Source organism: Nuphar pumila, chromosome 4 (genome assembly GCF_984573655.1).
Source record: "Nuphar pumila chromosome 4, dmNupPumi1.hap1.1, whole genome shotgun sequence".
In the NCBI taxonomy this organism is placed as follows: domain Eukaryota; kingdom Viridiplantae; phylum Streptophyta; class Magnoliopsida; order Nymphaeales; family Nymphaeaceae; genus Nuphar; species Nuphar pumila.
In genome coordinates this window covers 142,954,290-142,969,998 of record NC_143252.1, presented here as the reverse complement: position 1 = coordinate 142,969,998, position 15,709 = coordinate 142,954,290, and the positions used below count along the sequence as shown (strand labels likewise).

At 42.2% G+C, this 15,709-nt stretch overlaps 1 protein-coding gene across 2 annotated transcripts in view; it reads right to left on the bottom strand.

The window, feature by feature from the left end:
- EMB2758 (Tetratricopeptide repeat (TPR)-like superfamily protein) overlaps positions 1-15,709 on the bottom strand; it is a 36,860-nt gene that overhangs the window by 11,259 nt on the left and 9,892 nt on the right. Inside the window, exons 2-5 of one of the 2 annotated variants that reach the window (XM_090003826.1) lie at positions 6,804-7,013; positions 522-964; positions 330-427; positions 169-223 (exon numbers count right to left, since the gene is read on the bottom strand). The gene's annotated coding sequence lies outside the window, so the exon portion shown is untranslated. Of the gene's footprint in view, positions 1-168; positions 224-329; positions 428-521; positions 965-6,195; positions 7,014-15,709 lie in introns of those variants that run through there. The other variant, XM_090003825.1, reaches the window with a different exon arrangement.

The following is a 15,709-nucleotide window of genomic DNA, read 5'->3' as shown; positions in this document are numbered from 1 at the left end:
TATCACATAGCTTGAGATGAGTCAAACTAGTTTCTAGAACAATATCAAGTTTCCAAATAGAAAGGAATTGGAATAGATGAATGCTTCATCAAACACTTCAATTAGAGTTCATCTTCAGGAGTTGGTTCAACTTGACATTTCGGGGAAATAATGAAAGAGAAAACTGACCTGTGGGGACTGTATGGTTACTGAAAGTACAGATTGATCAGCATGCAAAGTACTCCTGCAATGAAATTAAATCTCAATCTCCAATGTACAAATACACAGTGGAAACAAAATATTTCCAATCCACTTGAAAACTTCCATGCAGATGATTCAAGGAAACATACCCAATAATGCAAGGTTTATGCTCATTTCTACTAAGATGTATAGCCGTATAGGTTGCAGAGAAATATTAGGTTCACTGCCACAAGGTAAGAGATACCACCTGTGCATTCAAGTATAATGATATCAGGAAAAAAAGGCCCAATCTGAAACAAATGAAATTTGCAGGAATAGGACCACATAAACAGATATCATACTCTCCATTAAGGGCACACTCTAGGGTATCATCATCTTCAAACCACCTTCTTAGATGTTCACTTGCCTACCTGGTCCTCATCAACCACGTGTTATAGAAGGATTTAGATAATAAGAATCCCATAGTTAATCATAATTGAAAGGATTAAAGGCTATATAACCAACATACCTTATCAGAGATTCTACAACTCTTAAGTTAGAGACAAGAAACAGGTTAAGAAGAGAAGCTGACAAAAATTTTAGGAATGAGTAATGTAATCTAAAGCATGGATATGACGTTGTCAGAAGTCATGCTATTATGAACAATTTATTCAATCACAAGCATGATTCTTCACTCAGGTCAATATTTTGAAGGTGAAAATGTAACCTTTTTAAGGAAGATGTAATGTCAACTGGTTGATTGGATTCAATGCTTTGCTTGCAAGCGTTTTGAAGTTTTAAATCCCTGCAAGAATTAAAAAAATCTACGGTAGGATATGTTAAAATGTAATCCTTAATGTACGTATATATACATAGAGATACATATACATATATACTATGTATATATGCATACATATCTCTCTCTCTCTCTCTCTCTATATATATATATATATCCTTTTCTCTTAATTACCCAAAAGGGTATTTCTGTAATTTTCTATTTTACGCATATTCCACTTGGAATATGATTGTATTTCTTTATTCTTTTATTTTTTTTCTTTTCTTTTCTTTTTCTTTTTCGTAGGTTGTGCCACCTAGGGAAGGCTCCCCAAAGAGTCGTTGGGGAGCCTCCAACGGTCACAAATGTGACCCTTGGGGGCTCCCAACGACTCCTTTGGGAGACCCCTAGATGGCTCTTCTTGTGGTATATAAATAGGGGACTTTCCCTTGTATTTCTTCAAGCTTGTGAGCTCAAGCTTTTCCTATTTTCTAATATATTGTGGCATTTCATGTCTTTGTGCGTGTTCGTGTTGTTTTATGCCTTTTTGCATATTGGTTTAAGTGTTCGTTGAGTGCCGTTGTGCACATCTCTTGTGAGGTTTTAGTGCTTGTATGTGTATTGTCTCATTGAAAACAATTTTACATGGTATCAGAGCTTGGTTAAAGATCGGAGATCGTGTGATTCTTTGTTTTTCGGGTGCCTCAAAAAACGTGCTTTTGGCTTCTTGGAGATTGGTGTGGGGGTTTATCTTCCTTCAATATTTTAGAAGGGTTTTTCTACAAGAGTTAAATATCTTATTGTGGTACGTATTTCTTCTTTCATCTTTTCTCTCAAATGGGTGAAAAAGAGACTCACTTCTCTCTTGGATTTAAACTCAATGGCTCCAACTATCACGTTTGGGCCAGAAACATGGAGGCTCACATAAAAGGGAAAGGTCTTTGGGGTTATGTGCAAGGCACAATCTCGAAACCGGAACCCAAAATCACTGTGATGGAGAAAGGTGAAATTAAGATCCTTGAAGGAGAAGAAAAAACCAAAACTCTTGAAAAATATTCAAAGAAGCATGATGAATGGGAAATGAAGAATTTCAAAATATTGTCTTGGATTTTTTCTTTCGTTAAGACAAAAATCAACGCGAATATTATCAAATTCAAAAGGGTTTCTCAAGCATGGGAGTATCTTGAGAAAATGTATACCTCAAGGGACTTGTCTCATAAATATTACCTTCAAAAGAAGGCTCTAACACTTCTTCAAGGCGAAATGACTATTAGAGAATATTTCGCCGAACTTTCTTCCATTTGGTTCGAGCTTGCTATGCTCGAACCAAAATAGAGTGGAGAGGCGATTGAACTTCGTTACAAACAATTGGAAGAAGATCGATTCTTCAATTTTTTGAATAGGCTAAGGCCCGAATTTGAGCAAATAAGGTCTTCTCTTTTGTCCTCTTTCACTCCCCCCTCTCTTGAGGATGTTCTCACCAAGTTAAGTGGGGAAGAAACTCGTATGAGTATAAGTAAGCAAGGGTCAAATGTTCTTGCGGTTCCTTCCAATTCCGAAGAGAATGATGGGGTCAATGCGGTGTCTAGGCTCGGAAACAATTTAAGAGTCTATCGTCCCCCTCATTTTAAAAATCAAAATCAAGGAGGTGGACAAGGTGAAAAAAAAGATTATAGAAAAATTGTTTGTCATTTTTGTAAAGAACCAGGACATATCAAACCCGTTTGTCCCAAGTGGAAGAAGTTGTTAGCCATGGCCACCACTTCTTAGCCACAAAAAGAAGAGACTTCTTCAAGTGGACCCCTTTCGCTAAACCAAATTGTGGAGGCACTTCAACCCCTTCTCAAGGGAGTCATCTCGGGAGCCGTCGTATCTACGTCCTCTCCTCCAAGTAAAATCTCGCTTTTGGATTTGGATGAGTCTTTTCATATGTCCCCAAACATGTATTCTCTTTCCTAATATTCAAAAAATATTTCTCCATCTTTTGTTTCTACTGCGGATGGGACTTCTCTTGAAATTAAAGGCGTTGGGAATTTTGAAACTCAAGACTTTTTCATTCTCAAAATTAGATTTATACCAAAATTGAATTTGAGTCACGTCTCTGTTTCTCAACTCTCAGACCATGGATGTGATATTAAGTTTTCCTCTGATAAATGTTTAATACAGGATCGTCAGTCCGGGAAGTTGATTGAGGAAGGCTCTAGAAAAGGAGACTTATACTATATGGATTCTCTTCAAATTCCTAAAAAATCTTTCTGTAATATTGGCCAACAAAAGGATATAAATGTTTGGCACAAAAGACTTGGTCATCCCAATATCACCAAGTTATCTTATTTACATTTTGCTAAAAAACTTTATAAAAATACTTTTTCTTGTAATGACTGTATATTCTTGTGAAAATGAGAAGTATGCCTTTTGATCAAAGATTCATGTTCACTTTTAAACCTTTTGAAACTGTTCATTCGAACGTTTGAGGACCGGTACCTGTTATTTCAAAGGGAGGATTTGCTTATTATGTGATCTTTGTAGATGACTTTTCGAGGTATTCTTGGATATATTTTCTTAGACATAAGCATGAAGTTTTTTCACATTTTAAATCATACCATGTGATGATTAAGAATCAATTTAATAGCAACATAAAGATATTTAGAACCGATTTCGGAGGAGAGTATCTCTCCAATGAATTCAAAAAATATCTTAAAGATAATGTGATTGCTCATCAAAGGTCATGTCGTAAACCCCTCCAACAAAATGGGTTGGCCGAAAGAAAACATAGGCATATCATTGAAACCACTCGAACTCTTCTCATATCTCAAAATATTCTAAAAAAAAATTGGGCCGAGGCGGCTCTTGCATCTGTTTATCTTATCAATCGTCTGCCATCTATAAATTTGGATAAAATCTCTCCCTTTGAAATATTATATAAAAAGAAACCTGATTATAACAGACTGCGTATTTTTTGTTGCAAATGCTTTGTCCTTACGAATAAGAATGATAAACTTTCACCTAAAGCTATTCCTTGTGCCTTTTTTGGTTATTCCGAGACTCAAAAAGGCTTTCGCTGTTATGATTCTAAAAATGATAAGTTATATGTTTCAAGAAATGTGACGTTTTTGAAAAATGAAAGTGGCTTTAAAAAAAATGACTCTCATTTCGAAAATATGGACTACTATTTCTTATTTGACCTATTATCTAGTAATGATTGATATGTCTAGTGATGATGAAATAGCATCAAACCACGATAGTGATAATGAAATAGACATTAATAACTTCAACTCATCTAGTGGTCAAGAAGACAAGGCATCAAATGATCCTATAACATATTCACGTAGAGATAGAAGTACTTTTAGGTGTGCAATTGAGCAATATAGTGATTCCATTCCCACACCTGATCCCAGACGATCTGAAAGAAATAGGAAACCTCCAACAAGATTTGTCTCTTTTGACTCATTTTCACCTAAGTATATAGCTTGTCTTAGTGTCATTCATTCTTACTTTGAACCAAAGAATTTTGAGAAAGCTAAAAAATGCGTAGAATAGCAAGAAGCTATAAAAAATGAACTCAAAGCTCTTAAAAAAGCTAACACATGAGAATTTCAAACTCTACCATTTGCAAAGAAAATTATAGGTTGTCGTTGGGTGTTTAAAGTTAAGACTAGGAGCGATGGATCTCTTGAGAAATATAAAGTTCGCTTAGTTGCAAAAGAGTATGGTCAAGAATATGGGATTGACTATGAAGAGACATTTGCACCTGTAGCACGAATGGTTACAGTCAGATGTCTTATCACTATTGCGTTTATTAAAAAATAGAATATTTTTCAAATGGATGTTAAAAATGCCTTTTTAAATGGTGACCTTAATGAAGAAGTTTATATGGATGCTCCACCAGGTATGAAAATTCCTAAAGATAAAGTTTTTCGTCTTCGAAAAGCTCTTTATGGATTAAAACAGGCTCCCAAAGCCTGGCATGACAGATTTAACAATGTAATGTTAGAAAATGGTTTTTCTTAATGTTATACAGATACTGCATTATTTACCAGAAAATCCGATGCAGGTATTGTCATATTATTATTATATGTTGATGATATGTTAATAACAGATGATGATGTCAAAGGAGTCAAGAACATTAAATCCGTCTTGACTTAAAAATTTAAAATGTCAGACTTAGGTTTTCTGACATATTTCTTGGGAATTGAGGTTGCTTATTCTCAACGTGGTTATTTTTTATCTCAAACTAAACTTGCTTGTGAGATTATTGACAGATCAGGAATTTCAGACGACAAAATTTGTGAAACTCCTAAAATAGTAGGTTCAAAAATAAAGATTGATGACGGGATTCCTCTGACAGATCCCACTCCTTATAGGCAACTGGTAGGTTCACTAATGTATCTTAGCATCACCAGGCCTGATATATCGCATGTGATCCACATTGCCAGTCAGTTCTAACATGCTCCTACATCCGTTCACATGAGTGCAGTTCTTCGCATCATCAGATACTCAAAGGAAACTGCAAATAAGAGAGTATTTTTGTCCTCGTCTTCAGAATTAAATTTAATTGCTTATACTGACTCTGATTGAAGAGGTGACCCAAATAACCGTCACTCCACCACTGGTTTCTGTGTTTTCTTAAGAGAATTGTTGTTTTCTTGGAGGTGCAAGAAGCAACAAAAGGTCTCTTTGTCCTCCACCGAAGTCGAATATTGAGCCATGGCATCCACAACCATGAAAATTGTATGGATTCGGCGACTTCTAGAAGACATGGGAGTTTATATTAAAGAGCCAACAAAGTTATGCTGCAACAACAAAATTGCAATATATATTGCCAAGAATCATACCTTTCATGAACGCACGAAGCATATAGAGATGGATTGTCACTATGTCCGGGAAGAATACTTAAAGGTCATTGATCTCCCGTATGTGACATCTGAGTACCAATTGGCTGATTTCTTCACTAAGGCTCTTTGTTCGCCTAGATTTAATTTTCTTCTTGGCAAACTTGCGGTTATCGCACCGTAAGTTTGAGGGGGGGGGGGGGTTAAAATGTAATCCTTAATGTACGTATATATATTCGTATATATACATAGAGATACATATACATATATACTATGTATACATCTCTCTCTCTCTATATATATATATATATATCTTAATTACCCAAAAAGGATATTTCTGTAATTTTTTATTTTACGCATATTCCACTTGGAATATGATTGTATTTTTTTATTCTTTTATTTTTTATTTTTTTCTTTTCTTTTCTTTTTCGTAGGTTGTGCCACCTAGGGAAGGCTCCCCAAAGAGTCGTTGGGGAGCCTCCAACGGTCACAAATGTGACCATTGGGGGATCCCAACGACTCCTTTGGGAGCCCCCCTAGGTGGCACTTCTTGTGGTATATAAATAGGGGACTTTCCCTTGTATTTCTTCAAGCTTGTGAGCTCAAGCTTTTCCTATTTTCTAATATATTGTGGCTTTTCATGCCTTTGTGCATATTGGTTTAAGTGTTCGTTGAGTGCCTTTGTGCACATCTCTTGTGAGGTTTTAGTGCTTGTATGTGTATTGTTTCATTGAAGACAATTTTACATGATATCCATGCCCAATCTTTTGCAGAAAACAATTAACAGCAAGGCAGACAGTAGAACAATGACAATTAGAAGTCAATCAGGTATGACCATCTAAAGCTTAGCTAGGAAAACTCAAGACAAGGTGTGGAGGACTGAGGTCCAAATGGGATTTATGCTTACATGTTCCATACACTATGCATTCATTAATCTTAATTATGGCAGCAAAATTCCAAATTATTAAGTTTTTTAGAAAAATAAAGAAACAAAAGCACTAATGCAAACATAATAAATGTATAAAAATATATCATACCTCAATAGCCATGCATCCACCCTGTCCCATATTTGGCTGCATAGCATGAATAGAATCCCCAAGCAAGGCCACACAACCCTTAGTCCAAGTAAGAACTGGAAATCCATCATATTATCACAACGAAGGTCATGCCCTCATCTGTTGCAAGGATCAAGTCCACAACCTTGTCATAACAATTCCTGAATATCTCAAGCAACTTTTTCTTTTTACCTGCAACCGAAAAAAGAGAAAAACAGAAAACTGTTCAACTTTGTTAAGAATGACATCAACTATAAACGAAATAAAAGCAAAATCAACTTGGCAATATTACTTTGTTGTCCAATAGCAAAAAGTGTGCAAGAGTCCAAGCATATACATATTATCCTTTTGTGGGCTGCAAGCTCTAAAAGTTTTACAAAGCGTAGTCATTTGGAAAAACCTAAAAAAGTTGGGATACATCCAATACTTTTGCATGATATTCACTTTTAGCAATCTGATGTCAACCCCATAATAAGGATAATATTAGCCTTCTGGTCCCCCTACATTTGGTTGGTCTTACATAACAGATCTTCATACATGCAAAGCAAAATAATACATGAAAAAAGCATATGTATAACTGTTATAATGTATATATCATATATATATATATATGTGTGTGTGTGTGTGTAGAAATATGTATATATAGGAAAATTGGTAGCTGCAAAATGCTTAGGTACTAAATCGGTGGTCAAACGCGCTGGCCATCCCGTGGCGGGTTTTTCCACCAAAGAGGCATTAGCGGTGACAATAGCGACGATTTTTGTCACCGCTAATGCTTATTTTTCTGCCCAGAGCATTAGCAGTGACAATTTTGTCACCGCTAATGCCCCTTTGGTGGAAAAACTCATCAAAAATGCGATTTTATGTTTTTTTTTTCACTGTCCGTCCATCAACGCGCGCGATGGATGGTCATCGTGTTTGACCAAGGATTTAGTACCTATGGATTTTGCATCTACCAATCACTCTGTATATACACATATATATTATGTATATATATATATTGTAAATAACCTTTTTCTTCTTTTTTGGTCTAGTCAACTTAGGTTGACTAGAAGGCTTAGAGCCATCGGAGTCCAACGGTTCTATGAGCCTCCCTTGTTGTATATAAAAGAGGATGACTCCACTATTCGTTTCTATGCATTCTTGAATTCCCTTATCAATAAAATATTATTATTTTTTATCTCGTGTGACCTTTGTGTGGGTTTTGTAAGAATCCCCTTTGTGGGTTTGATGTGTGACTCCATTGTGAGTTTTCCTTTGTTGATTGTTCTATGTGTATTCATTTGGTGGTGATATTTTAATATCACCATTTCATTACATGGTATCAGAGCTTGGAAGTGTTGAAGCTCATTTGAAACTCTTATTCAAAGTGTTCGTGATTATGCAAGTGCTCATGTGATCGTGATTGTATATTCAAAGATTCAAGTGATCGTGTGAACCATTGATGGTGCTTGCTTGGTGGTAGAGTGCTCGTGTTCTTCACCTTGTTTTTTTTTCTTTTTCATTTTCTCTTCTCTCTCTATCCTTCTATTCTCTTTCTATCTCTCTTAGCTCTGGTAAAAAATGGATGGCAATGAAAATGTCACAATTAAACCCATAAAGCTCAATGATTTCAATTATGTAACATGGGCTTCAATTATGAAGCACCTCATATGGGGAAAAGGGTTATGGGGTCTAGTTGATGGGTCAAATCCGGAACCTAAGCCAGTTCTTACCAAAGTAGAGTGTGAAAAAGTACCTCTTACAGAAGTTAAATAGACTAAGGCTATGACTACCTATGAGAAGAAATGGAGGATGGGACATGCTAAGATCATGTCTTAGCTTACTAGTAGTGTTGATATTTGATGCAGGGCAGGATTCGATTGGGCCCATCGTGCCACCCGATCCGCCACAAAGGGCAGATGAGCGACCTCGCGTGTATGACTCACTTGCAGGGACGGAGCCACGACGCAGGGAGGTACCCCTGCGCACCTACTCCAGGCGTGGTGGAGTTCGCACGCCCCAGAACCAGCTGCAGATAGAAGTTGACCCGGATCGCGGTTCGGATCCAAGTCTGGACCCGCGACCCGGGTCCAGTAAATAGCCTTTAAAAGGCCCACTCCTAGGGTTGCGTGGGGGACAGTTTCTGAAAGCTTCAGCCGTCATTCCCTTTCTGCATTTTTGCTTATTCCTCATTACTTGCATCCTTGTTTTTCCTTAATTTCTTTACTGTTAGTTGTTTCCCATTGTTTATTGAAATTTATTGAGATTAATAAAAAAGTTCAGCTACACCGATTCACGGTGGGCCTTTGTTTTCACTCCTCCTCCGACGTGGGTTGCATCAAAGTGGTATCAGAGTCTGCACCCATCTTCATCAGCGAGATGGCTCTTGAAGTAGGGACCGATCTGGTGCGAGGCGAGGACCGTGAGAAAGCTGGCAGCGAAGACCCCTTACTGCGCGTAATGGACGTGTTGACGAAAATCCAAGAGAACATGCTGCGAATGAGCAGGGATCTCGCCGGCCTGTCAAAGAGGATGGATGGGTTTGAAGAGCGCGTAACAACACTCGAATCACCCAAAGAGCCGTGCGCAATACCGAGCGCAGACCTCGTCGAGGGCGCAACCGCAGGTTTGATTCCCAGCGCTACCGCACCCCTGCAGCCGACACAACTCCAGCAGGGTTGCGTCACTACGTTCCTGCCGGCGACAGTCATCGCCCCTGATCTGGGCAACTTGCAGCAACACCAGGGAGCCCCGATGAGCAACAACTCCCTGGTAACGGCTCCTCAACCCAAACAGTGTCCTCCTGTGTTGGGCTCGCAGGTGGGACCGAGCCTGCAGGACCCCAGCAGTGCGCTGGGGCCACCTGCAGGTCCAGGCTCGTGGTCACGTGTACCTGTGGCCACGCCGCAGGTCGACCCGAGCCTGCAGGGCCCCAGCCTTGCGCTGGGCCCACCTGCAAGCCCTGGCTCATGGCAGGGCACCACGCAAGGGGCGCTGCAGATGGAGCTGGGTCGGCAGGGCCCCAGCGTCACGCTGGGCCCTATTGTAGACCCGGGTTCGTCTGCCCGAACCAGGAGAGATTCATCTCTCCCTCCCGATCCCGCGCGGGGAGGCTCCGAGATTGCACCTCTACGAGCAGGAGCAGGCCAAACCCATTGGGGTGGACCTGACCCAAGAGGGTCCAGCCTAGTGTTCGTTACAGCAGGGCACAAGCCCGTTTCGTTGGGACCAACCGTTGGGTCTCAGGGATCGGGTTTGGGTCTAGACAACCCTTACCCAACCTACCTAGTTGGTTCAGGTTCGCAGGCAGCCCCGAACCAGAACCAACCCAATAATTTTGACCCTCAAATTAGACCACATGCCGACCCTAACCCATATCGGACCCGGACGGAGCTCCAGTTTGGATTTGAGCCGGGTCAAAACCAGACTCATAATCTTATGGATCGGGGATCGAGTTCAAACCAAGCCTATTATCCCCACAACTCGAACCTCGATCCAGCCCATCCATATCTGGGTCCGACGAGTAGTGTAGGAATGGGCCCGATCCATATCCCATCGGGCGAGTCAACCCATCAATATACCCACCAGGCCCCATACCCAAACCCAAACCCACATGTCTACCCAACCCTGGCCCAAAACCCAATACAACATCCGACCCAACACCATACTCCTAACCCACAACCATATTATACCAACTCTACCCGCCAGGAACCCGAGCCCCACCCGCACCCTCCACCCTACCTTGGACTTCCCGTCATACCAGTACCACAATACCGGCTGCAGATGGTGCCCGCCCACGGGCAAATCAGACCGAGGCAATGTCAGCAGGAACCGGCGCGCCCTGACCGCCGACCCCCCATCGGGAGAGTTCGACAGCACCAGCATCCCGACGAGCAATACCGCACTACGGACAATGAAGCAGTATGGGACGACGATATTTCCTGGAACGAGCATCTTGCAGGAATGGTGGAGCCGCGACAACAGAGAGCACCAGACCACTCCTCCACTTATGGGGTGAAACTGGATCTTCCGGAGTTTACGGGGCGATTTGACGCGGAGCAGTTCTTCGACTGGTCTTATGCCGTGCAATTCTTCTTCGACTATCACACCGTCGTTGAACATCGTCGTGTCTCTCTAGCATCTTCTCGATTGAGAGGCCTAGCACAGACATGGTGGGTGGAGCTACAAAGATCGAGGGAGCGGCATGGATTAGAGCGCGTACAGTCGTGGGAGGAAATGCAAAGATTGATGCAGTCAAAATTCGTGCCTTCGGATCACGCCGAGCGAGCCTACAAGGAATACCTGACCCTGCGCGAAGGCTCCCGAACTGTAGCAGAGTACACCGCGGAGTTCCATCGACTTTCCCTGCGTGTGCAGATCGAGGAAACAGCTCGTCAGCAGGTCACGAGGTACATTTCGGGTCTCCGTCCTGCTATCTCTTATGATTTTAGTTGTGTCACAGTTGAGACATTGGATCAAGCCAGCAGTTACGCCATGAACATCGAGGACAAGCTGAAGCGGAGGCAAGAATATAGGACGACCCATAGTGAACCCACCAGTCGACCTAAGTCGGGTTTCCCAACCAGGGGAGCAAGCTCCCCTAGTGATTCCAAGCCTAGAACAGACCTTAGCAAACCTGACCAGTCAGGCCCAGCTTCCCACACCCGGTCCAAAGCCAAACCTAGTGAGTCGACCCTTCGTTGTTTTAGATGTCAAGAGTTAGGGCATGTCACGTCCAAGTGTCCCACCGTGAGCCGGAACACCCATCTTGTTGAAGGAATTATAGAGTCTGCATCCACAAGTGATAGTGATAGTGATGACAAGTCATTAGTTGAAGACGAGGATGAGAGGGGAGTTATAGAGTTCGACGGCAACGTCAAAAGTTTGTTGTCCATCCGTCATGTGTTGACCACACCCCGAAAATCGGCCCCATCGAAATGGTTAAGGAATAACATTTTTAGGACTTGGTGCAACTGTGAGGGACACACTTGTGATGTCATCATTGACACCGGAGCATGCGAGAACATGGTGTCTGAGAGTGTGGTTTCTACCTTGAAACTCAACACCGAGAAGTTGTCCTAACCCTATAAGATGGCCTGGTTCAAGAAAAGAAACGAGGTTCCCATCACTCAGCGATGCCTAGTCCGGTTTTCCATGGGGGAACACTACCACGATGAGGTGTGGTGTGATGTAGCCCCTATGCACGCGTGTCACATTCTTTTGGGACGTCCCTAGCAGTTTGATCGCCAGACAACTCACGATGGCCACAAGAACACATACTCGTTTATCTTTAATGGCCATAAGATAGTCCTTCTACCTATCAAGGAGACTGGCTTTCCCACTGTGGACAAACCTGAGCGAGTCCCCCGACTGGCAGGCCTCTCGTACCGGCTTTTCCTGAACCATTGTCAGGAAGATGGCTATTGTTATGCCCTGGTGGCAAAGCCAGTGATGAGTTCGTCAGTATCCATTCCCGCTGGCGTTGCCCCTCTTCTAGAGGAGTTCCGCGACATTATGCCGGATGACCTACCTGATGGATTACCTTCGACAAGGGTAGTTCAACATGCCATTGACTTTGTGCCAGGGTCGAGTCTACCCAACCTTCCTACATATCGCATGAACCCCTCCGAGCACACCGAGTTATTAAGACAGGTTCAGGAATTACTGAAAAAGGGTTTCATTCGCGAGAGTGTTAGCCCTTGTGCAGTACCCGCCTTACTCACTCCTAAGAAAGATGGGTCCATGCGCATGTGTGTCGATAACCGCGCGATCAATCGCATCACAGTCAAATACTGTTTTCCCATTCCTCGTTTGGATGATATGTTTGATATGTTATCTGGTGCCTCCATTTTCTCTAAAATAGATCTAAAAAGCGGGTATCACCAGATTCGTATATGCGAAGGAGATGAGTGGAAAACGGCATTCAAGACACGTGATGGATTGTACGAGTGATGGCATCAAGGCCAACCCCGCAAAAGTCCGCACGATTGTCGATTGGCCTACCCCAAAGACTATAGGAGAGATCCGTAGCTTCCACGGGTTAGCCACTTTTTACCGACGTTTCGTGAGAAATTTTAGTACCCTCATGGCCCCCATCACGGAGTGCCTAAAAGGTACTAGTTTTCATTGGACGCCCGCGGCTGGAAAAGCCTTTACGATCATCAAAGAAAAAAATGACCAGTGCTCATGTTTTAGCTCTCCCTGATTTTAGTGCAGTCTTTGAGGTTGAGTGTGATGCATCCAAAGTAGGGATTGGCGCTGTCTTGAGTCAGAATCGTAGACCCGTTGCCTTCTTTAGTGAGAAGCCGACTGAGGTCAGGTGCCAATACTCCACTTACGATGTTGAGTTCTATGCTGTGGTACAAGCCTTTCGTTATTGGAGACATTATCTCATTTATAAAGAATTTGTATTGTACACGGACCATGAGGCTTTGAAGTATCTGAATAGTCAAAAGAAGTTGAGTGCTCGTCATGCCAAGTGGGTCTTCTTGCAAGAGTACACCTTTTCGCTTCGCCATCAATCTGGTACCCTGAACAAGGTGGCTGACGCTCTTAGTAGGAAGAACAACCTTCTGATGACTATGTCAGTGCAGGTCATTGGCTTCGAACAATGCAAGGAATTATACCCCACGGACCCTGATTTTCACAAAGTCTGGGAAGGGTGCATCTCTTCAGATCGCACCCTCGACCCCCGTTTTTGTATTCATAATGGTTACCTCTTCCGTGGGAACAAATTATGTGTGCCCGATTTCTCCCTTAGGCTTCAGTTGATTTCTGAATTACATGAAGGAGGGTTAGCAGGGCATTTCGGGCATGATAAGACGTTCGCTCTCTTAGATGAACGATACTTTTGGCCCAAAATGCGCAAAGATGTTGTCAAGTTCATCCAAGGGTGTCATGTGTGTCAAGTGTCCAAGGGTCATCGTCAGAATAGTGGTCTGTATACTCCGTTACCCATTCCTGAACGGCCGTGGGAGCACGTATCCATGGATTTTATCGTGGGTCTTCCCCGCACACCACGTCGTTTTGATTCAATTTTAGTAGTTGTTGACCAGTTCTCCAAAATGGCTATCTTTGTCCCGTGTAAGCGAACCACCGATGCCTCTTTAGTCGCCTCATATTATTTCAAGGACGTTGCCCGTTTCCATGATCTACCTCACACAATCACTTCTGATCGTGACACGCGTTTTATGAGTCACTTTTGGAAATCGTTATGGGCCCTGTTGAAGACTAAGCTTCAGTTCAATAGTGCGTATCACCCCCAGACTGATGGCCAAACCGAAGTTGTGAACCGCACCTTAGGAAATTTGTTACGGAGCCTAGTGGGGGAAAATGTCAAAACTTGGGATCTCGTATTACCCCAAGCAGAGTTCGCATATAACAACTCCATTAACCGTTCTACTGGTAAATCTTCGTTCCAAATAGTGTATGGTCGGTCACCTACCCATGTCGTTGACCTAGCCCCTGTGTCAGATCTCTCAGCCCCAGCTCCGGATGCCTTTGATGCCGTCGAATATATGCGTGACATTCACAGACAAGTCTGGGCCAAACTTGTTGAAAGCTACGAGACCTACAAAGCTTTCGTAGATCAGGGTCGTTGTGATGTCCATTTCCAGGTCGGTCAACTCGTCTGGGTGTATCTGCGTCCAGAGCGTTTTCCTGTAGGCACCTATAGCAAATTAAGTCCTAAGAAGTATGGCCCTTTTAGGATCCTTCAGCGATTGGGTTCGAATGCCTACCTCCTTGAGCTACCCGATGATTGACATATTTCCCCTATTTCCAACGTGGCTGATCTATATGCTTACTGTGGCAACAACAAGTCGTCAGAGCCGACTTCTTCCCAACCAGGGGAGAATGATGCAGGGCAGGATTCGATTGGGCCCATCGTGCCACCCGATCCGCCACAAAGGGCATATGAGCGACCTCGCGTGTATGACTCACTTGCAGGGACGGAGCCACGACGCAGGGAGGTACCCCTGCGCACCTACTCCAGGCGTGGTGGAGTTCGCACGCCCCAGAACCAGCTGCAAATAGAAGTTGACCCGGATCACGGTTCGGATCCAAGTCTGGACCCGCGACCCAGGTCCAGTAAATAGCCTTTAAAAGGCCCACTCCTAGGGTTGTGTGGGGGACAGTTTCTGAAAGCTTCAGCCGTCATTCCCTTTCTGCATTTTTGCTTATTCCTCATTACTTGCATCCTTGTTTTTCCTTAATTTCTTTATTGTTAGTTGTTTCCCATTGTTTATTGAAATTTATTGAGATTAATAAAGAAGTTCAGCCACACCGATTCACGGTGGGCCTTTGTTTTCACTCCTCCTCCGACGTGGGCTGCATCAATATTAAAAGATGTTCTAGCCTTGCCAAATTTGAACATGCAAACAAGGCATGGGATTACCTCAAGAAGATTTATTCTCTTAAGGATATTGCACATGTGTGCAATTTGCAAGACAAAATCTGAAATATGACTCAATGGAAAAAAAGTATTAGAAAATACTACAACGAAATGTTCGAGCTTTAGGAAGAGGTGGCTCTTCTAGAACCAAAATGACATTGTCTTGAAGATATAGAACTCTGTCAAAAATATATAGATACGGAGCATTCCCTATCAATTCATCAATGGATTGAGGTCAGAATTTGAATCAACCAAATCGGTTCTTTTTCATAGAGGAAAAGTTTCCTTTATTGAAGACACTATAAAAGAGTTAAGGAGAAAAAATAGGTTACAAAAAAGTTTCACCAAAAATGAGGATGACTCGGTTCTTAGCGTATCTAGACTGAGAAATTACATACGTACTTACAAACCACCATATTATGGAAGACAAAAAAATGAGCTTGACAAGAAAATGTAATTTGTCACTATTGCCATGAACCGGGACACATAAAGCTCCAATGTCCAAAACTTAGGA